General features: G+C 42.9%; 1 pseudogene; it reads left to right on the top strand.

Annotated features, from left to right (window-relative positions):
* Positions 1-10,468: 10,468 nt before the first annotated feature.
* LOC122548408 (peptidyl-prolyl cis-trans isomerase pseudogene) lies at positions 10,469-11,094 on the top strand (annotated as a pseudogene).
* Positions 11,095-23,825: the final 12,731 nt, after the last annotated feature.

Genomic DNA, 23,825 nt, shown 5'->3' with positions numbered 1-23,825 from the left:
TGACTTGCAACCTACACTTGGGACTTTACTTCAGTTGGTTTGCACTGTTCAGGTAATTACAACAATATCTGCTGCGATGCTCATTGTTGTATCACTTTAATCTTAGCTGGAAATGTGTTGCTGGAAAAGCGCAGCAGGTCAGGCAGCATCCAGGGAACAGGAGAATCGACGTTTCGGGCATAAGCCTTCCAAAACGTCGATTCTCCTGTTCCCTGGATGCTGCCTGACCTGCTGCGCTTTTCCAGCAACACATTTCCAGCTCTGATCTCCAGCATCTGCAGACCTCACTTTAATCTTACACCCGCTTAGCATGAAGTCAGTCAGATTAACAACTTAATAGTTAATTCAAGGACACTGCCCATTTTGGTGTAAGGTTTTTTGGTAAATAATTGGCATATTGTAACAATAAAACCTTAATGCCTTCCCAAGTGAACTAAAGATCATGACCAATGAAGTAAAAAATAAATCTGCCATCTCATGTGAATTCAGAGAGTTATTTTAGTTCTAACTACTGGAAAAACGTTTACTCAAGACAGGTTCTATGAAACAACAGTTGGAAAGGATATTCCCAAACAGTAATCTAGAATGATTAACATTTGTTTATTTAATCTTACACAGGACGAAGAATAAACTATTCAGCCTCTCAGGCCTGCTTGCTATTCAATGAAATCTGAGCTGATCTGCGGCCTGACTCTTGACTTATCTTTGGCCCTTATACTTTAATACCTTTGCTTAACTAAAAATGTATCGATCAAGTTAGAAAATTAAAAACTAATTTAGCATCAACTTCCATTTGTAGAAGAGAGTTCCAAACATCTACCATACTAGGTATGTAGAAATGCTTCCTAACATTCCTCCTGAGGAATTAAGACCCAAAAAAGTCCTTTAGACGTGCAGAAATTTTAAGAATTAATCTATATTTAAGTGGACATGTTTTGTTTCTTTTTAAAAGTAATTTCATTTAATAGCCTACCAATGCTAGAATAATCAATGGTATCCAAAATATATGGCATGATTTTAATGGGACAGAATTTCTTATGGTTAATTGTAAATAACTACATTGAGTTATTGTAAATAACTACAATTACATAACTACCCCATAACCACGTTGAAAGTTTCTTTTAAAAAAAAGTACTGAACAATGTGAGTATTCCACTTTAATATCTAATATTCAATAAATTATTCATTTCAGCTCAATGATCAAATAACAATATCAATTTTAATTGTGTATCTATAGCTTTCTGTACACAAGATTGTTTTTACTGCATCATCATCCAGACAGTCCGATTACGATGTACACTTATGGAATATGAAAACAGTTCAATGTGATAGTTTTACATGCATGACATTTCATACTTAAATATCTGAGAAATTTGGAATTGGATAAAAGCAACAACAAAAAAAAAAAAAGCAGAAATCTGGATGATGCCTTGATTTAACAAGATCTGTTTTGAGCTTTAAGGTTTGGTTTTGAATTAATTCTTCTTCAGTTCTTACCTGGAGACAGTCAGACAGTCACAACCTCCACTGTGGACCGGTCTTGAACCCATGTCAGCAAGAATGAGAATCAAATTAAATACCATTAGTGCCATTCTGATCTACACTGGCCATCAAGCCAAATGACCCCCATGGAGTCGGAGTTTCTGCAACAATAACAATTTTTACCATAATGTCGTGACAGGCTCCAAATTACTTCCCCTCACATGGTTAAGCAGAAATTGCTCCTGCATTTACTTCCCATTATTAGCATGTACTGGATTTATAGTGTTGATATTCAGCTAGTTTGGACAAATTATGAACGTACTTTCCTTTGTCATCAAATCCTGTATTAGGAGTCAAACCCAGACCTTCTAGATCCTGACTTTACCCATTGCACCACTACGTCTACTCAGAATTCATTTCAACTTAAAAAAAGGACCTCATTCCAAGTCATTTGTTTGATACATCTCAACATACTCTGTATGAAGTGAATTACAATATAATGTGGAGGTGCCAGTGTTAGACTGGAGTGGACAAAGTTAAAAATCACAACACCAGGTTCTACTGCAACAGGTTTATTTACAAGTACTAGCTTTCAGAGCGCTGCTCCCTCATCAGGTAACTAATGGGGCAGAGTCATAAGACACAGAATTTATAGCAAAAGATCAGTGTCATGCAATTAAAATGATATATTGAACAAACCTAGATTGCTGTTAAGTCTTTCATCTTTTTGATAGTCGCACTATTTGCAAACACAATAGCACTAATTCTACTTATACAACGCGTTCTAAAAGGTAGCTCACTATCACCTCTTTTTAAATAAATTAACCTTTTCTTTCTAATCAACCTGGTCAGAGATGTTATTACGTACTTCTGGAGCAGGCAGGACTTGGATCCACGCCTCCCTGGTCCAGAGCAGAGACACTATCACAGCACCACAGGAGAGCCTCACCATTACCTTCATTACATTAGGAATGAGCAATAAATGTTGGCTTTGGCTGCAATACTCACTTCCCATAAAATAATAAAACAATTGCATTCCATAATATGATGGTCATAACAATATAACAAAGATATTAACTAATCAGTTAACCTGCATTTGATAGCAAGTACCGGGGGGGGGGGATGGGAAGAATTATTGGTCAAACTAATTGGAGGCCATCCTGGCAATCACCTGAATCAGCAAACAATACAGGCAGGCCTCTTACTAAGTTTCTGCAAGACTGGTACCTATGGTTTATTCTCAAGTAGTACTAGATGGGCAGTAAGAAAAACAGGTCAGGGCCCGGTTTGCCAGATAACCACCCAAGTTTGGCTCCAATGTACTCTATCCTCAGAAATGATTGAGGATGGCTTGCACTCAAATATGCATTAAATGACTTTATAAAGAGAATTTGACTTTATACAAGTTGTTTCTCATTATTGTTATTTTAGTAACACAGGGCACTGTGACTACCAGAACACAGATGCTCAATGGTGCAAGGGCCACAACTTTAACAAATTTAAACTACTCCGATTCAGAATGAGAAATGCACTAATTTGCACCTGCCACTTGTTTTTTTTTAAAAGAGACCATAACATTTTGTGCTTACTGAAATAAGTCTGTTCATTTCAACTTTGCTGAAATCCAGTCCACCAACTACACCTATATCACCTTGCTACAACTTTTCAGAATAGTATTCATTTATCCCTGCTTCATCTACATTTCTTTTTCTTTACGGTCCACTACTAGTGGCTCAATCTTCGGCTGTTCAGGCTCTATATCCTGGAGTACCTTCCCTAAACTCCTTTTCCTCTTTTAAGAAGTTTGTTAAGAACTAGTTGTAGACTAATATTTTAGTAACCCAGTTGGTATCTCTTATGTCTCGGTCTCAAAATGCTTCATATTGATCTGTAGCTCAACCCATAAGGCAGCAGACCATTGGTTTCAGCCTCAGTTATCAATCATACATCAATTAAGATTAATTATAAAAGAGTAGATATTAATTGGGAACCAATGACCACATTGGCTGAAAGTGCCGTGTAGGGTCCCATTGTGTTTGTGCATCATGCTCTAAAACATTTATCTGCATTCTGTGCTAAAACATGATCATTTTGTTGAAATCCTAAAAAAAAATTGTATATGATATTTGCAGAGAAAGTCTGAGTGCTAAAACTGAGGACCAACTGTGTTAGTGAGCAAGCGGAAGAACAGCAAATTTAGGGACAGCAGTGAATCAATGGACATTTTGCTGTTCCCTCAAGAAGATTCATTCTGGATGTGAAACATTAATTCTATTTCTTTCTCCACAGATGATGCCAGACCTGGGGAATTTCTCCAGCATTCTCTGTTTGTTTTGAATTCCTTTTCAGGTTATTGCAACATGAATATGACTGAACCCCAGTGGTAACTTTGTTGCTTTGCGAAATGACCTCCATTGCATTCTCAGGAACAAAACTCACTACCATCTCATGAAGAGATTCTGTGGCCAAGTCTTACTGCGTGCGAATCTGTTTGAGATTCTTACCCAGTTGTCTGATAGTTCACACTGGTGACAAATACAGCAACGATTCAGCATAGATCGAGTTGGCAAAATATTCCAGAGTTAATTTAACGGGCTGTGATTTTACTTTAAACTGTCCTATACATTGAGATGATCTTTTCAACTCGATATTTGTAATAAATGGTTCTCCCTGTGGGAAAGATTGTATTCAACAGAAAAAAAAAAGAGTACTCCTATACAGATGATAGATCATTACATCTGTTTCTGAGAGACTATGAATCACAGGTGGCAGAGATTTTGGACAGCAGATCATTTCCTGTGAACCTTTATAGAGTTTCAAATATTCTTGTCTCAGCATGTAGCTCATTATTAACAAGCCCATTTTATGTGGATATTTAAACTTCCTTGTATGTTTGTAAATAGATAATAAGTACTTGCATTCATAAAATGGTTTTATTTTACAATGTGCTGTGGTAATTTATAGGAAAAGATGATCAATAACATTTAAACCTTATCAAAGCATCTGTCTGCTATTACTGGTGAGAGGAACAGCTCATTTGTTTCTCATACTCACCATTACCCCCCACACACAAAAGCAAAATGCTGGTTCAAAACAACAAACTGATTATCTGTAATTTACCCAGATCATACATTCCTTTTAATATCATGCAAAAAAAAAATCCAAAAGGTGATATTCAGACATTCCTTCAATCCTATGCACTGGCCATGACATTATAATGCAGGGAGCCATTGAAACAGGATGATGAAGCAGTAACACAGTTGCTGCAGGTAATAGTATAGTTAGGGGGATAAACACTCTGCTTTCAAGAACTCAAGTCCAGAAGGCTGTGTTTCCTGCCTGGTGCCATGGTTCATGTCATCTGCTCAAGTTAGAAGGTCTGCCAGAGTGCTCTGGAACTTTAACCCACTTGCAAATAAAAAAAATTGAGACAAATAAAACAGACCTTTAGCCCTCACGATTCACACTCGTCACCTCCTTCACACTTCCTCATGCCAGTACTTTACCTCATCTACACCTGTCTGTCACAGCCATGGCCATCCATGATAATTTTGGTAAAAGTAATCACAATACAATCCTAGTTGAGACAAAGTCCCAACTTTGTTTTGAGGACAACAGCTTAGCATGACCACCATGTTCAATGGGACAGGTGTTGAACAGGTCTAGGAACACAAGACTGCTCACCTATGAGATAATATAGGCAGCAGTAGAACTCTATTCAACCATGATCTATAAATCCAAGTTCAGGACCTGATGAAATCTATTCCAGGATATTGAAGGAGGTGGCAAAGAAGGCGATTACTGGTGCCTTGACGGAGATCCTTGTGTACTCTTCAGCCACAGGTGAGGTCTCAGAATATTGGAGAACATCCTTTCTTCCCCTGTTAAGAAGGACAACAGGGATAATGCAGAAAAAAAGTGTAGGTTCATGAGCCTCACATCAGTGATAGGGACATTATTGGCAAAGGTTCTTATGTTTAGATTTACTTGCATTTGGAAAAGAATAGTGTTATTGGGGATCATCAGCATAGCTTTTTGTAGGGGTCTTGTCTCACAAATTTGACTGAGTTTTTTGAGGAAATAATGAAAACAATTGATGAGGGAAGGACAGTAGACATTTCTACATTGAATGCTTTAGTAAAGTCAACAAGGTTCCTCATGGTAGCTAGTCCAGAAGATTGTGTCAGTAAGTTGGTAGATTGAGATAATTTTGTATCCCAGTCACAAGTGATAAATGGTGATTCTGGAGGGATGTTTTTGTGACTGGAGGTTTGTGACTAGTAGTGTTCTACAAGGATAAGTGGTGGGACTTCTGTTGTTTGCAATACATACAAATGATTTGGATGAAAACATAGGAAGATTAGATTAGATTATTTACAGTGTGGAAACAGGCCCTTTGGCCCAACAAGTCCACACCGACCTGCCGAAGCATATACCACCCAGACCCATACTCTTTCATTTACCCCTTCATCTAACACTATGGGCAATTTACCATGGTCAATTCACCTAACCTGCACATTTTTTGGACTGTGGGAGGAAACCGGAGCACCTAGAGGAAACCCACGCAGACACGGGGAGAATGTGCAAACTCCACACAGAGTCGCTTGAGGCAGGAATTGAACCCGGATCTCTGGCGCTGTGAGGCAGTAGTGCTAACCACTGTGCCACCGTGCCGCCCACCTAGTCAGGTGTCTGACTAGCAAGTTTGTAGATAATACAAACATTGGTGGAGTTGTAGGTAATAAAGAAGATTGTTAAAGGGTACAGCAGATCAGTTGGAAAGTTGGGCGGAGAAATGTCAGATGGATTTTAATCTGGAAAATTAGAAGGTGATGCTTTTTGGGAGGTCAAATGCAAGAGGAAAGTATACAGTAAGTGGCAGGACTCTAAGATCCCAATGTATACCAATGCTCCTCAGAGTGCAAGTCCTTAACCCTCTGAAAGAGGTAACTCAAACAGATAAAAAAGTGATAAAGACAGCATACAACATGTTTGCCTTTATTGGTTGGGGTATTGAGTGTGGAAGTTGACAAGTGATGTTGCAGCTGTATAAAACTTCAGTTTGGCCACATTTGGAATTGTGCGCGCAGTTCCGGTTGACACACTGTAGGCTAAATAGGGAGGCTTGAAATCATGAATGGGCTGGAGACAGTAGTTAGGGAAAACCTACTTCTATTTGTTAGTTCAAAAGGACAAGGGATCATATCTTGAAAACAACGTACAAACAAAGAAAGGGTAATGTGAGAAAAAAAAATGTTTTTACACTGTGGTTGGAGCATGGAATGTACTGCCTGGAAATGTGGTGGAGGCAGGTTCAATCAAAGCACTCAACAGGGCACTGGATGACTACTTGGATTGAAATGGTGTTCAGGAATATGGGGATGAGGCAGGAGATTGGCATTAGGTAATAACATCAGTGCAGGCATGTTGGACCCAATGGCCTCCATCTGCACCAATAACAACTCAGCGGTTTCATGATTTACTTCTGACGTGGTGATGGAGAGGGCATCATTGATGAGGCAGGTGAAGATAATTGAAGATAGAATGTTTGCAAGATGGAAATGAATATAGTTCATCAGGTTAAAGGGATCAAAGGGTACGGTGAAAAAGCAGGAAGATACAGAGTTGGATGATCAGCCATGATCGTATTGAATAGTGGGATAGGCTTGAAACGCCAAATGGCCTACTTCTATTCCTATTTTCTATGTTAAGTTGGGCTGATAACACAATCCTGAGGAACTCCTGCAGTGCTGTCCTGGCGATGGAGATGATTGACCACCAACTACAATATCCAATCATTCTTTCTTTTTACTTGGTGATCACTAACCAGCAGAGAGTTTTCTTCCCATTTCGCATTAATTCCATTTTTGTTCATGCTACTTGATATCACAGGCAGTTAAACACACCTCATTTCTGGTGTGCAGCCAAGTTTGGATTAAGGCTGCAATGCTGTCAGCAGAGAGGTAGGCCTGGTGTATCCCAAACATAGCATCATAGAGTTGCTTATTCCTGACAAAATGTTGCTTCATCACAGTATCATTATTTACTTTGCTGTTGACTGAGAGCAAACAGATGTATATTTGTCCTGATTTTTGTACAAAGGCTGTCCTGGATTATTTTCCACTTTGCATAGTATTTGCAAATGCTGTGGCTGTTCTGGAACAGCTTGGCTAGGAATGTGGATAGTCTTGGATCACATGTCTTCAGTACTAGTGCAGAACTTAGTGAGGAGTCATTGCCTTATCCAGGGTCTTCAGCCATTTCTTGATATCACATACATTGGCAGAAGACTGGCAAAGCTGATGCTTGGGCACTCAGGAGAATGCGGAGGTGGATCATCACTTGGTACTTCTGGCTGAAGGCAGATGCAAATGCATGTGTCATGTCTTTTCTAGTTATCGGAGGATGAGTATACATATAGCCTCCTCCTGTTAGTTGTTGAAATGGACATAACTATTTATAACTAGACTTGACTTGTTAGCTGTTGGATCACTTCCTGAAGAAGGGCTTATGCCTGAAACGTCGATTCTCCTGCTCCTTGGATGCTGCCTGACCTGCTGTGCTTTTCCAGCAACACATTTTTCAACTCTGATCTCCAGCATCTGCAGTCCTCACTTTCTCCTAGCTGTCGGATCACACCTGTCAATATTGTCATGGACAGATGTATCTACAACAGGTAGATTAATGAGGATAACATCAAGTGATTTTTTTTCTGCTTTTGCTGGTTCTCACTCAGACTAAGACTAATGTTGATTCTTCACGACTCAGTTCTTAATGGTGCTAGACACTCTTTATAATAGAGATTGATATCCCCTATTCAGAATGCATTCTGCTCCCTTGCCAAAGGTGTTTCTTCCTAGTGTTGTCTAGTGTGGAGAATCACTGATTCACCAAGTGAGGTGGGTAGTTAGTGGCTATCAGTAGGATGTTTCCTTGTCTGTGGTTAACCTCATACCATGAAACTCTATAGGGTCCGGAGTCAATTTTGTAAACGCTTGGGTAACTTCCCCTCAACTATATACCATTGTACCACAACCTCTCTGCTAGGTCTGTGTTGTCACGGGAACAGGCCGACACAGGGATGGTAATGATCGTATTTGGGAAATAGTCCATGAAATATTATTCTGAATAAAATGATGCAGGCTGTTGCTTGACTAGGCAGTGGGACAATAATCATCCCAAACTCCTGTATGATGTTCAGGGTACAATTAATTATTGCTGGAACAAAAGTTGTTACTTTCTCTCAGAAAAGTCCAGGTCCTGCTCGGGAACGTTTACACTTTGAACAAACAGTGGGATCTACTTCTCATCTCAGGGCTGTTCACTTGCTTTCTTAAAGCTTGCTCATTTAAGCTTTACAGCGTCTCTGTCTTGCCTTGAGCTTTTGCACTTTGCCCCCTCAGCCAGGACTGCCAAGCTCACAGTCCTTGTGCCTTGCCTTGATGCTTAGCAGAGACACAAAGCCAGGATGCTTGTCATGACTGTCAGCAGTCCTTAGTCAAGTAAAGGGTGGCGCGGTGGCTCAGTGGTTAACACTGCTGCCTCAGTGCCAGGGACCCAGGTTTGGTTCCACCCTACGACTGTATGGTTTGCACGTTCTCCCCGTGGCTGTGTGGGTTTCTGCTGGGTGCTCCAGTTTCCTCCCACAGTCCAAAGATGTGCAAGTTAGGTGGATTGGCTATGCTAAATGATCCATCGTTTTCACGGATGGGTAGGTTAGGTGCATTAGCCATGGGAAATGCAGGATTACTGGAATGGGTAGGGGGCTCTTTGGAGGGCTGGTATAGACTTGCTGAGCTGAATGGCCTGGTTCCACACAATGGGGATTCTATATTTTAAAAAAAAGTGAAGGGAGCCAGTGTTCAGTATTCAATCAATCAGTGGATTCTGACACAGCAAGTTAACAGCAGACTCGGATAGCAGTCCAGGTGCTTGGATACAGTCAGTCAGCCACTCACAGAAGTCAGGGACCGGGTTGGCTGTTCCTAAAACATGAGAATGTCATGCAGCCCACCAGCTGAAGTGGCTTTTCCTGCCCTGTTGTGGGCTGTTTTGTCCCCATAATGAGACAAAGGGAAGTATTAATACAGATAGAATTGGCTGGCGTTCAGGCTTCATGATGTGGGGGTTTGGGGTGGGTGAAAGTGAGTGAGGGAAGATATTGCATGCAACAGCGAAAGTGTTAGAATGAGAGTCTTCTGCGTGGTGAATACAGTAGCAGAGATAGAGTGAGCACAAAGGTAATAGTGAATAGTCTTCTCACACAAGCATCATTCAAGAGGAGAGCCATAGAGGCAGGATTGGAAGCTAAAGAGGCATGTTTGAAACAATTGGGAAAGAAAACTCCTTTAGCTTTACAGTCAGAAAGCTTCCATGAAACCTGATTAAACTGATACTTAACCAAAAAAAAAGTAAGATGCAGACCGCGAATCCATTTCCATCAGCCTTTTTGCACCACTGGCTCTTCTAGAGCTCCTAATCTATTCTTATTCATGCATCCACTAAAACTGTTGATTGTGATATGTCATGCCTTGGATTTCTCTCGACCCATACAGAACAAGGTATTGAACCATTTCTGTTTGCAAGACAATCCTTTACTATCCATAAGTTTATATTATAATAATAAAAAAAAACCTAAACTTAAACCTCACCTTAGGATAATCGATCTGTGTGCAATCCTGCTTTGTTTTGACCACACAAAATAGCCTATATTTGACCAATTTATCAGCCTGTAATTTTGAAAATTGTTTTATGTACTTTACAACTTTTTGCAAAACTCCTATGCATATGCACACTCCTATATTTCTGTCCCATGAAGCACATCCATGTGAAAATATTTTGAAATAACTAGTTTAAAAATGCAGGAAAAGAAAAAGACTATATAAAAACATTTGTACATGCAATTGAATTATTTTAAATAAATACAACATTGGGCATTTTGTCAAATCAGCAGCAATGCTCCTGCAATTATAAATGGCTCCCCCTTGCCCTCACTTGTTGACCGTTAGCAGTCGGTCCCGCGCCATCTCGGAGCCCAGTGCCATCTTGTGCAGGCGTCATGGCGAACAGGAACCCGCGCGTGTTCATGGACATCGCCATCAACCGCAGGAACGCGGGGCGCATCGAGATAGAGCTCAGGGCTGATGTGGTCCCAAAAACTGCAGAAAATTTCCGTGCACTGTGCACTCATGAGAAGGGGTATGGTTATAAGAATTCGACATTCCACAGAATCATTCCTAAATTCATGTGCCAGGGTGGTGACTTCACAAACCACAATGACACTGGTGGGAAGTCCATCTATGGACACAAGTTTGCTGATGAGAATTTCCAATTGAAGCACACTGGACCTGGTCTCCTATCTATGGCCAATGCTGGGCCAAATACAAATGGGTCACAGTTCTTTATATGTACTGAGAAAACTACTTGGTTGGATGGGAAGCATGTCGTATTTGGTAAAGTTGTAAAAGGCTATGATGTCGTGCAGATGATGGAGAAATGTGGCAGTGAAGGTGGCAAGCCATCCTCTAATATTACCATTGTTGATTGTGGACAATGTGAATAGAAATGTACAATACAAATAAAACTTGATTACTTGAAATTCAAAAAAAAAAAAAAAAAAATGGCTCCCCCCCGTGGAGGCGATACCTCAGCCCGGCTGAGGAATCCTGGCCGGCCAACTGGCAGGAGCTGGAGGCCAACGTCTCGGCTTGCCTAGGCCGCTGGACAGGACTGCTCCGAGTGCTATCTTACAGGAGTCGAGTGCTGGTCATAAACCAGCTGGTGGCCGCCATGCTGTGGTACCGGCTGGTCACTTTGGTCCCTCCTCCTGGCTTTGTCGCTGACATCCAGAGAACGTTGGTCGATTTCTTCTGGGACAAAAAGATGCACTGGGTCGCCGCGCAGGTTCTGAGTCTCCCTATTGAGGAGGGCGGTCAGTAGCTGGTGTGCGTCCGCACCCAGGTCGCGACGTTCCGTCTTCAGACCTTGCGGCGATACCTTTACGTCGAGCCTCCTCCTAGGTGGTGCGCCCTGGCGACGTATTTTTTCCGCCAGGTGCGTAACCTCAACTACGACATGCAGCTCCTGTTCGTCGACCGTGACGGTTTGGAGGTCGCCCTCAAGACGCTGCCTGTCTTTTACCAGGACCTGATCACTGTCTGGAACATGGTCGAATCGCGTCGCGCCTACCCTCCGGCTGGAGTAGCGGCTGTCGTCAGGGAGCCATTGCTCAGGAATCCGCACCTCCGTACTCGCAGGTTCGAGCGGCTGTCGGAGGGGAGGGCCGTGGCGGTGAGGGTGACCAGGGTCGGGAAGTGCTGGGTGCCGGGGGCCTGGGCTGGACGCTACCGCCAGACAGCGGTAGATGTCCGGTATGTGGCCACCGCCATCCGACGCCTTAAAACGGCGGTGCTCGGACCCGACGTAGTGCACTAGTTGGAGGACGCTCAGGTGTGCGGTGGGATCCCGGCCGCGCTCACCCCAGCCCGGACGGAATTTCACATTGGCCCCAAGGTCCCGTACTTCCCGCGGGAGCCTGTGCCCCACAACCTGAGCCGCCTCCGGAATTTTAATTTTGTTTTTTTTCATAGGTGTAAAAAGGAGGGCCCTGTATAGACTGCTGCTGCACACCGTCCACCTCTTCTCCCTCATCCACCGTCCGGACACGCCTTGGCGTGCCCATTTGCCACCGGGCGGTGGGGATCCCCAGTGGAGGGCTCTCTATGCTGGAGTCCTCCCCCTTTCTCTCGGGGATCTGGGGTGGAGGGTGCTGCACGCTGCAGTCCCCTACAACCGCAGGTTGCAGTGGTTCACGGACTCCCAGCCCAACTGCTTGTTCTGTGGCGCTGTGGAGTCCGTGGACCACGTGTATATTGGGTGTGGGCGTTTGCACTCCCTTTTTGATTTTCTGAAAAACCTTCTCCTCTGTTTTTGGCTGCACTTCAGTCCCACGCTCCTGATCTTTGGGCACCCGGTACGGAGGAGGGAGGGCAGGTCTGAAGACCTCCTCGTGGGTCTGCTCCTGGGCCTGGCCAAACTGGCCATCAACAGGTCCAGGCAGCGGGCCGTGCAGGGGGTCGTTAGGGCCGACTGCCTGCCCCTCTTCCGCGATTCCGTTAGAGCCCGGGTGTCCACCAACACCATGGAATTGTTCAGGGAGGAGTGGGCGCCGCAGGGAGTGGAGTACATTATTTTCCCCCTCCAACTTTATTTTGATTTAGTCCCTGCCCTCTCCTTCACTGTTTCATCACACAGCATTGCCTTTTGTAAAGGGCACTACTTGTCACTGGCCACTCGGGTATTTTCCTATCTTCCTGGTGGTGGAAATTGAATAAAGATTCATGCACCTTGTGTCTTACACCTGCACACACACACACACACAATGGGTGCTGGGGAAAAAATAAGCAGATTTTTAAAAAAAAATAAATGACTCCCCTTCAAGTAGCCTGACAGTGTCATTGTTTTCTTATCCATTGGATAAATTTATGATTAAAGGTACTGATTGTTAGGAACTGTTAATTAGGCTAAAAAGGAAGAACTCCTGATTAGGTGCACTTTCTTTACCTTTAGAAAGGGAGAGAATAATGTAACATGCTGGTAATCAGTCATTTAAAAAAAAATGATATCCTAAGAAGCTAAAGCCAAGAACATTTGTATGGCAGTTATTAATGGCGAACATGCTTGGCCCCATAAAATTGAGTTCTATTATGGATTAAGGAAGCAAATAAGAAATAGTATCTGCTTTACTTCAGCATATTATTGTGAAAAAGTATGTGAGTACACAATACCACAAATTATCTCCCGCACCTCATTTATTCATTCTGGTGAATTTGTACTTTTTGTGCAAATGTAAAAATGTTAAAAAAGGTCAATGATTGGAAAAGTGCAATTAATCAGTAAAATGTGGAAAATAAATGAATTATTTCAGTAATTTATTCTAAACTTCCAAATGCAATTTGGTTTCAAAAGATTGAATTAAGGATAGTTTGTCACCTTTTGGGACCAGAGTTTACTCATTAATTTTTTTGATTATGTTCAGTACCATAGAAGATCAGAAATACAAAATATTCTGCCTGTGAAAAAAAACCGTATTTTCGGGACCTAATATATCAGTCATACTTCAGGAAATCACTGAGAATAGTATATGAAAAAAGGTGTGTGACTGCTCCTGTAAATTCCCATGTGTTTTTCTCTTAATCACTCACTCTCACTTAGAAGTATTATTTATGAGGGAAGAGTTGCAGCGATCAAACAGGTGCACTCGAGAAAAAGAAAATGCAAGTTTATCTTTATTTAATGCAGTTTTAGGTCAGCTGCTTCAGAATGTCAAGGATAGAGATTAAAAAAAAAAGGTGTTGAAAAATTCTTTCCAATTAGTTTCCTTTCTAGTCGACCTTTTTTCACTCCTGATAGGTGTTTCTGCACAATTTGCTGACATTCAGGGATAATGTCAGAAAAGCTACTTGCACAAGTCTGTTTACTCCACAGCAAAATCTAATATGACATTTACTGCGAAAAAAAAAGTAAGCATAAAGCTTTCACTTTATTTAATCCATTACACGGTGCCTTGTTTCTAAGCCACACTAAAATTAACTATTCGGGAAATCGTTTAGACTCTCTCAAGTAATCCTTAAAATGACAACGCTCTTCAATCAATAATAAAAAAAGAATTGCTTCTGGGAAAATTACTGCAGAGTCGTATGTTCAATGCAGATTTACTTAATTGCCTCAGGGCTGCAAGATGAAAGCTCTGGCTTGCAAGTTAGAAATTAAAGGCAAGTTTAGTCTATGAAACATTGGTGAGTGAGGTGTAGGTCCAGCTTGAAGCCAATGAGGACCTAGATATTAACAATTGCTTTCTGTTCACCAAGGCTGACCAACAGATAAGCTTAAACATTCAAAACATCATGCATTAACCTCCATTATTGACCTGATATAAGGCATTCTGATGAGACTGTTTGTACTGGTACCATGTCACTACAAGCCTTACCTCTTCCATGAGGCAGATGATGCTCTAGACCAGACCTATACCTATGCTTTGAATATGTACATGAAGCGAATGACTACAGTGTAAGATGGAACCCTTGACTTCGATTCCCAGAGTCTACAATTTCTTTAACTGTATTGGATAACAAAAAAATAATGCTACAAAAATAAGAAGTGCCTTTATCATACAATATGAACATTGACTCACTGTTTTAGTTCTATGCTTTTAGATGTCATTTACCTCTCCCGCCTTCAACACACCCCATCCACCTGGACACCCCATGCTGGCCTCTTACCCACCCTCGATCTCTTCATAGCCAACTGCCGCCACGACATTAACCACCTCAACCTCTCCACCCTCTCACCCACTCCAACCTCTCACCCTCAGAACATGCAGCCCTCAACTCCCTCCATTCCAACCCCAACCTCACTATCAAACCGGCAGACAAGGGAGGCGTAGTTTGGCGCACCGACCTTTACACCGCTGAGGCTAAACGCCATCTCACAGACACCTCCTCCTACTACCTCCTGGACCATGACCCCACCTCCCACCACCAAACCATCATCTCCCAGACCATCCACAACCTCATCACCTCAGGGTATCTCCCATCCACCACCTCCAACCTCAGTCCTACAACCCCACAACGTTTCTACCTCCTGCCCAAAATCCACAAACCTGACTGCCCCGGCCGACCCATTGTCTCAGCCTGCTCCTGCCCCACCGAACTCATCTCTGCATACCGCGACACGGTCCTGTCCCCCTTAGTCCAAGAACTCCCCACCTACGTTCGGGACACCACCCACGTCCTCTACCTCCATGATTTGCTTCCCCAAAGCCTATCTTCACCATGGACAGCCAGTCCCTGTACACCTCCATCCCCCATCATGAAGGACTCAAAGCCCTCCACTTCTTCCTTTCCCGCCATACCAACCAGTACCCTTCCACTGACACCTCCGACTGACTGAACTGGTCCTCGGACTGAACAACTTCTCCTTCCAATCCTCCCACTTCCTCCAAACCAAAGGAGTAGCCATGGGCACCCACATGGGCCTCAGTTATGCCTGCCTCTTCGTAGGATATGTGGAACAGTCCATCTTCCGCAGCTACACTGGCACCATCCCCCACCTTTTCCTCCGCTACATTGATGACTGTATCAGCGCTACCTTGTGCTCCCACGAGGAGGTTGAACAGTTCATCCACTTTACTAATACCTTCCACCCCGACCTCAAATTTACCTGGACCACCTCAGCCTCCTCCCTCCCCTTCCTAGACCTCTCCATTTCTATCTCGGGCGACTGAATCAACACGGACATTTACTATAAACCGACCGATTCCAACAGCTACCTAGACTACACCTCCTCCCATCCTGCCCCCTGTAAAAACACCATCCCATATTCCCAATTCCTTCGTCTCCGCCGCATCTGCTCCCAGGAGGACCAGTTCCAATACCGAACAACCCAGATGGCCTCCTTCTTCAAAGACCGCAATTTACCCCCCAGACGTGATCGACGATGCTCTCAACTGCATCTCCTCCACTTCCCACTCCTCCGCCCTTGAGCCCCGCCCCTCCAATCGCCACCAGGAAAGAACCGCACTGGTCCTCACCTACCACCCCACCAACCTCCATATACATCATATCATCCGTTGTCATTTCCTCCACCCCCAAACGGACCCCACCACCAGGGATATATTTTCCTCCCCTCCCCGATCAGCGTTCCGAAAATACCACTCCCTCCGTGACTCCCTGGTCAGGTCCACACCCCCCACCAACCCAATCTCCACTCCCGACACCTTCCCCTGCAACCGCAAGAAATGCAAAACTTGCGCCCACACCTCCCCCCTAACTTCCCTCCAAGGCCCCAAGGGATCCTTCCATATCTGCCACAAATTCACCTGCACCTCCACACACATCATTTACTGCACCCGATGTGGCCTCCTCTATATTAGGGAGACAGGCCGCCTATTTGCGGAATGTTTCAGAGAACACCTCTGGGACACCCGGACCAACCAACCCAAACACCTCATGACTCAACACTTCAACTCCCCCTCTCGCTCCACCAAGGACATGCAGGTCCTTGGCTCCTCCATCGCCAGACCATAGCAACACGACAGCTGGAGGAAGAGCGCCTCATCTTCTGCCTGGGAACCCTCCAACCACAAGGGATGAACTCCGATTTCTCCAGTTTCCTCATTTCCCCTCCCTCTACCTTGTCTCAGTCCCAACCCTCGAACTCAGCACCACCTTCTTGACCTGCAATCTTCTTCCTGACCTCTCCGCCCCCACCCCCTCTCCAGCCTATCACCCTCACCTTAACCTCCTTCCACGTATCGCATTTCCAATGACCATCTCCCAAGTCCCTCCTCCCTACCTTTTATCTTAGCCTGCTGGACACACTTTCCTCATTCCTGAAGAAGGGCTTATGCCTGAAATGTCAATTCTCCTGTTCCTTGGATGCTGCCTGACCTGCTGCGCTTTTCCAGCAACACATTTTCAGCTCTGATCTCCAGCATCTGCAGTCCTCACTTTCTCCTATGCTTTTAGACACCTTTCACCACATTTTGGCTATGCCTCCTAACAGTTCCTTCTTTGGTTTGCCATAGTCTTACCTGTACCATCATTAAGCATAGAGATACCTTTCCATATAAATGAAATATTAGTTATTGCTAGATCTAATTCATGATTTTACTGCTTTGACATTTGTATAGTTTGTGGTTGAATAGGACTTTATGGGTACCATGAGCCATGTTTTTAGTGAGTCACGTGTAAAATATAACCAGACTCCTGTTCACCCTCCCCCCTCATTCCTTGGTGATCTGATCCCCATTATATGGTGTGAGGGTGTGGGGAAGGTAAGGCACTCACTAGCTTGCTACTAGTACCCAATTAAAGCACACAATCTGCCTCTGCCATAATGCTGGTCAGTGACAAATCGGTGAAAGTCAGAATGAGAAAACAATTTTATTTTAAAAAGTAAAAAGGTAAAGCAGGAAGAAAGTGGAAAAGAGGATAGAAACATCTTTCAGGTGATACACCCCAAATGTGTCTGAATGTTGTCTCAATACAAAATTTCCGTGTCTCCCTGGCTTGTCTGCATAGCCTTAACTCCCCAATCCACAGATCCCGGATACCTTCCCATTCAAACTTCTGAATGTCTTTCTGTAGCAGCCATGCCCTTTGAGTTCTTTTTGCCATTCCAACAGTGTCCACAAACTGACCCAAGGCCCTTGAGACTGCCTGACAGATTGCTAAATAAACTGATTTGGCATATCAAGGGACAGACCACCTCCCAAGTGAAGGGCAAGAACCAAACCTTTCGCTGGTTAAGACCAAATGGAGCACATTCATCACAGTGGCTGCCTTATTGAAAGTCAGTTTGTCTGAAAATAACTTTTCTTCCAGAGTTTGCACAGTATACTCCATTCTCACCCCATAATATCCATACCAAAGAGTAAGTGAATATTTGCCCTCTGTGTCCTGTCAGCTCAGTGCAAGTGCAACTCCCCTGTCCCACATGTCCTGCCAATTGTTCACAGATAATTATCAAATTGCCTTTTGAAAACCATGATTGATGGTATGCCTCTAGAATGTGGTCAGACTGTACATTCCAGAACTTAACCAATCTCTGGGCAAAGCAACCTTTCTTCCTGTTGTTTTGCTGTCACCTTAAATCTATGCCTTCGACTCTTCTGCCCTTCCAAAGGGAATAGTTTCTTCCTATCCACTGTCTAGATGCTGAATGATGAATAACATTTCTACCAAAAAGATTATGAGGAGTTATGATAAGGAGAACAGTTTTGTCAAACTATCCTTGGAAGTACAATTTCACATTGTCCAAACCATTGTTACAAATCTATTCTGCACTATCCTCATTGCTTCCACTTCCTTCCTAAAAGGTGTGGTGCTCAGAACTGAGCACCATATTCCCACTGAGGCCCAACCAATGTCTCTTGACAGCTCACCTTAACATCCTTTCCAAGTAAGCAGCTAGCATATGTTGCAAGTGTGACATGATGTAGCATGGTGCTGTATGGCAACATATTTAACCCCTTGACTGATCACAGTTGACAATTGCAACAACCCTGGTTCTGTGTCTGTGCTAAATGCCAAGGTAAGGCAGAAGGACATTCTTTATGTTCTGAATGAGGCTGACAAGTGCAACAAGAAAGGGGGTGCTGTGAGACTCCCAAGAGTGAATCGGTGATAAGAATATAAGGTAAGAGCCCTGATGAACCCTCTGCCCCGGTGCATGAAATAGGTGTCCGAGTCTGTGTGCAATGTGATCTAGTAGCAGCATCACAATGCAAGGTGCCATTGCATTTCAGTGTGCAGTCTTGAGGTAGAGAATTGTGCTCTAAGTGGGTCAGAGGTGTGCAGTTGACGATTATAAGACAGGACCACATTCAATGCCAATCTCTGTGGACGAAGGAGTGCGGGCAGTTGCTGCTCTCAGATCATAGTTTGAGATATTCAGAATTGTTGCTGAGGGGCAAGTGGTGAGCTAAGCAGCTACTTGGTCTTTCATGTTGGGAATTGTTGATGCTTAGTGTCTCTCTGGTGCACAGGAGAATAGGAAATTGCATATAAAATGACACTGATATTTCATTTTGTCTCATGTTATTACATGCAAGTAGACCGGTCTAACTGTTCAGATGTTGGATTGGAAAATTAGATGACTTCTTGGCATTGAGAATCTCATTCTTCAGTGATCATATTTTGCCAAATGACTTCCTTGCCAGTGTCATCATCATACAGTGGCTGTGAAAATACAGCCCAAAGGACTAATGTAATAGCATAGCAATAGTCTCTGTCTCCATGTGTGATCTTTGCATTGTATACCTAATCATCCCCTCTCCTGTCTTTTAACACCCTTTTACTATTTATGTGATGAGGGAAGACTTTCGGATTCCCATTCTGCTTGTTCATTTGCAAACATTTTCTCTGCTTCGCTACGTTGTTTTTCACTTCTCAGAATTTTCTACATTCAGATTTTTCTACTTTCAGTCTGGTCACACTTGTATTTTCAATAGAACATCTGCTATACATACTTTTAAATAAAAACAATCTTTTCCATTCTGTCATCTACGCAGATTTGAATTTCTTTATCCAACTATCTCTCCTCAATGGAAGTAATTTGTAATCAAGTTATCTTCCCTTAAAAACAACCATTTATCTATTACCTTTTCACCTGCCAATCATTGATCCTAATTTATCTGGACCAAATATATTCGCACCCCCTTAAATTTGGTCTTCCTTCAACTCATTTTCAAGAGAGTGTCGTGCAAGAAAAGCACAGCAGGTCAAGCAGCATCCGAGGAGCAGGAGAATCGACGTTTCACCTCATTTTATTTAGATTTCTCCTTGTCCTTTTCCATAGCCAAACTAAACCTCATGATGTAATGATCACTGTCTTCCTGGAGTGAAAAAAAGAGGCCATTCATCTGATTGAGTTTGAACCAAACCCTGGAAGAGCATCCCACCTCAACCCAGCCCGATCCCCATAACCCTGTAGTTACTATGTCTAATCCACCTATCCTGCATTTGTTTGGACTGTGGGAGGAACTGGAGCACCTGGGAGAAACTCATTAGACATTAAGCAAATGTACAAACTCCATGCAGACAATCACCCAAGGTTGGAATCAAACCCAGATCCCAAGTGTCGTGAGGCAACAATACTAATCACTGAGTCACCATGTCACAATTTATTCACAAAACCAGATCTAGCAATGTCTCCTTCCTCACTGGCCTTGAAATATACTGGCGCAGAAAGTTTTACACAGACTTCTCCCTCTGTTCCCTCAATGCTGTTGAGGAGCCCAAACCGGACCCCTCCCCCCCCCAATTCAACCTGCTATTTCTTTCTCTTTCGTTGTGTAGATTCAGTATGATTTTTGTTCTCTTTGTCTGTAGCATTTTCTGTGTGTCTGCATTAAATTCCAGTATACTCCAGATGCTAGAAAGCTTCAATGAAAAATAAAAAGCAATATTGGAGAAACTTAACAAGTTTGGCAGCATCTGTAGAGAGAGAAAAAGTCAGTGTTTTAAATCTGATAGGGTCCTGACAGGTTCTGAAGAGGAGTCGTGTCTTACCTTAAACACTGGAGAGAGTAATGCAGTTAATGTTTCAAATATGATATGTTGCTTCTTTAGAAATCTTATCCTCTAAACATTAACTGTTTCTTCTTCTTCCAGATATGCCACAAGACCTGCTGAATTTCTCTGGAACTTTCTATTTATATTCATCTGTTGATATTTATTTATTGTACTGCTTTGATATATTTTGGATCTTCAGCAGGAATTAATTCACTTCTGTTTGGCTTCAGTGTCAAGGCTGCTGTTTTTGGAATTTAAAAAAAAACTTAATGGAGTCCACTGAAGCAGGCAAGATATTGGGATGCTACGTTCCTCTCTCAGAAGCCAGGAAATTTGTCTAACTTCTAGTGAGGAATGGACTTTGGAAACTTGCATGCTGGAGGAGAGAAGGCAATTAGGTTTATTAAAGTGCCACTTGATACCAGTGAGCCCCAGAGGGATTTAATGGGGACTAAGGCAGTTACTGAAACCTGCATGGTTAACCCATGCCTCCAGTTAACCACTCAGCAAAGATGCGTTGGTATCCCTCAGTCACAGGCAGTGGGTACAGAGGGATCCAGCACAGGAAGCAGAGGTCCATCTGGACTCACCCTTGAATCTGATCTGACCTCATTTCCCTGAGTGGCAATTACCTCCCCATGTTATTCATTCTGACCCAGTTATTTCACTCCAGGGCTCTCATGATTGTCCCTGTTGAAGGTCTTAGCATCTTGTTGGCAACAGTTTTTGGTCCCAGTAATGGAGAGCTGCCAAGGTCTAACGAGCAGCTCTTAGGGGTGCGTTTCCACCCGGCTGGTTCCAATAGGGATGGGACTCCCAGACAGTAAATGCGTGCCTGTTCACCTTGTAATTGAGTAGAGCCTCCTATGAAAAGGTGACACCAGGCCCTCACCAATTCTCCAGTCAGTGGGCAGCTCATCTGTTATCACGACTAAATTCCACACCAGCATGTACCTTTGAAAAAAGTCTGTTCAAAGCTTGTCCCTAGTTCAATGTTACATGTTATTTCACTGTTCATTAATTTTAATAAAATGGTTACTTTTGTTCTACCCATGTACTCTGTCTTTAAGTCTCAACATTTAAATAGAATGCAACCTTTCAGTGTGTATAAGACATTGAAAGGTAAGTGTAACAATAAAACAAGTGCAAATATTGATCAGCTGTCGGTGCACGAATAGGCTAAATTCATCATGGTAGGAACCCATGTAGCATCATTTCTGAGACAGTATCCTCACACTGCTGGATGTAGCATCAAATCAAACTCAAGAATTGGGGTGAAGTCTTTAATTCTCTGCTGGAAGGATTCTATATGAATTAAACCATGGCCAATGTACATTCGCTTATTAGTGGGTGCAATTAGTGGGCGGCACGGTGGCACAGTGGTTAGCACTGCTGCCTCACAGCGCCAGAGACCCAGGTTCAGTTCCCGCCTCAGGCGACTGACTGTGTGGAGTTTGCACGTTCTCCCCGTGTCTGCGTGGGTTTCCTCCGGGTGCTCCGGTTTCCTCCCACAGTCCAAAGATGTGCAGGGTCAGGTGAATTGGCCATGCTAAATTGCCCGTAGTGTTAGGTAAGGGGTAAATGTAGGGGTATGGGTGGGTTTCGTTTCGGCGGGTCGGTGTAGACTTGTTGGGCCGAAGGGCCTGTTTCCACATGTAATGTAATCTAATCTAATGTAATCTAATCTAATCTAATTTCACAGTACAGAATTGTTAATTTTATAAGTCAACACAAGTTAACACTGAATTGGCAGTTTTACTCAATGTCATTGTAAATATCAGCTGTGGGAAATTCAAGAGAAAAGAAAACATCATTGCTGCCCTAATTTCTCACAACCATTAGGATATGAGTTCAAAAAAGATTAAAGTTCTGACTTGAGATTTTCAACTACAATGAAATAGATGATGGTAACGTACTGAACACTATTCAAGTGTTGTTCACTTCAAAACAGTTGCTGATATTTGAGCTAGTGGAACATGCAACAATCTCATGCAATGGAAGGTAGTGCTCTGAACACCTTCAAAGAAAATTGGTTTGGTTCTTGGCCAAGCAGAGACATTGTGCAAGAATTCACTTGTACACAGGCGTAATGGAATTCAGCAATTGGTTTATTCCTTATAGATTGTAAGACATTAGTCTTACTGATAAGACTTATCTACTCTTAGTTTAAACATAAGTAACAAATGTCGTGAGATTAAAAAGAGAAACTGGGAGTTTGTGTTGAACAAAAATTACACCTGCTGAGATGATAACTTTATTCACAAGATTAACTTCACCTTTCAGAGTCTTACTAGAGTCAGCATGTCAGTAATATCCTTAATTACTTCTCCTGTGAAGATGTGAAGAAAAATGATGGACAGCAAGAGCGCTGGTCCTTTGAGCCTGCCTCACAAATAGTCATGATAGCTTAAGTTTCACGATCACAATACCAGCTACCCATGCTATCTCCTAGAGGAGAAAAGAAAAATATAACAAATGCACAATGCAATTTACAGAGACAAAAACAACTGTTGAATTTCTCTTCAATCTCTGAAGCAATCAAAACTAACCCAGGAGACCGTGCTGACAACTTTGCTTCATATTCCATTGACTTCTTGCACAATGTCTATACCAAAAACTGATCCAACTTTCTTTGAAAGTATTCAGAGAATCATTTTTGATTGTATGAGACAGCGACTTGTGCCATTTGCTTAACTTCCCACTAGTAGAAGAGGGAACATCCTTGTTGTGTCTTTGTATAACTTTATATGCATGAAGACTGGTCCTCCCTCACCTATAAACTTGAAACACCAGTTTCACAATCTAGTCCCACCATCATTTCAATCACTTCTATCAGACCAACCTGGAGTCTATTTGAAGTAAATGGGGATGGGGGCAGGGAGGAGGATGGCCTCTCAGAGGAATGCAACAACAGCATCCAGGTCAGTGGTACCATTGTTGTTATATGGCAGGGAGGGTCAAAGAATAGGCATGAAGGAGTGATAGGGGACTCTACAGTCAGAGGCATAGATGGGGATTTTTGCAAGTTGAAAGAAAGCTCCAGAATGGTGCGTTAATAGAGTCATAGTTGCCAAACCAGTGTTAGGATAAAAGACATTTTTGCCAAGGTGCAGGATATTCTGAGGTAGGAGGGTTAGCAGTCAGAGTTTGTTATTCATATCAATACTAACAAGCAGAGAGATGAGGTCTTGCAAAGAGAGTTCAGAGAATTAGGCAGATAGGTGAAAAGCACGACCTCGAGTTGCAATCTGGGGATTACTCCCTGTG

This window comes from Chiloscyllium plagiosum, unplaced genomic scaffold (genome assembly GCF_037043375.1).
Source record: "Chiloscyllium plagiosum isolate Xiang-an unplaced genomic scaffold, Cpla_swu_hap1 HiC_scaffold_3, whole genome shotgun sequence".
NCBI lineage: Eukaryota > Metazoa > Chordata > Chondrichthyes > Orectolobiformes > Hemiscylliidae > Chiloscyllium > Chiloscyllium plagiosum.
The sequence above is the reverse complement of the archived record's forward strand: the minus strand, read 5'-3'. Positions and strand labels throughout refer to the sequence as shown.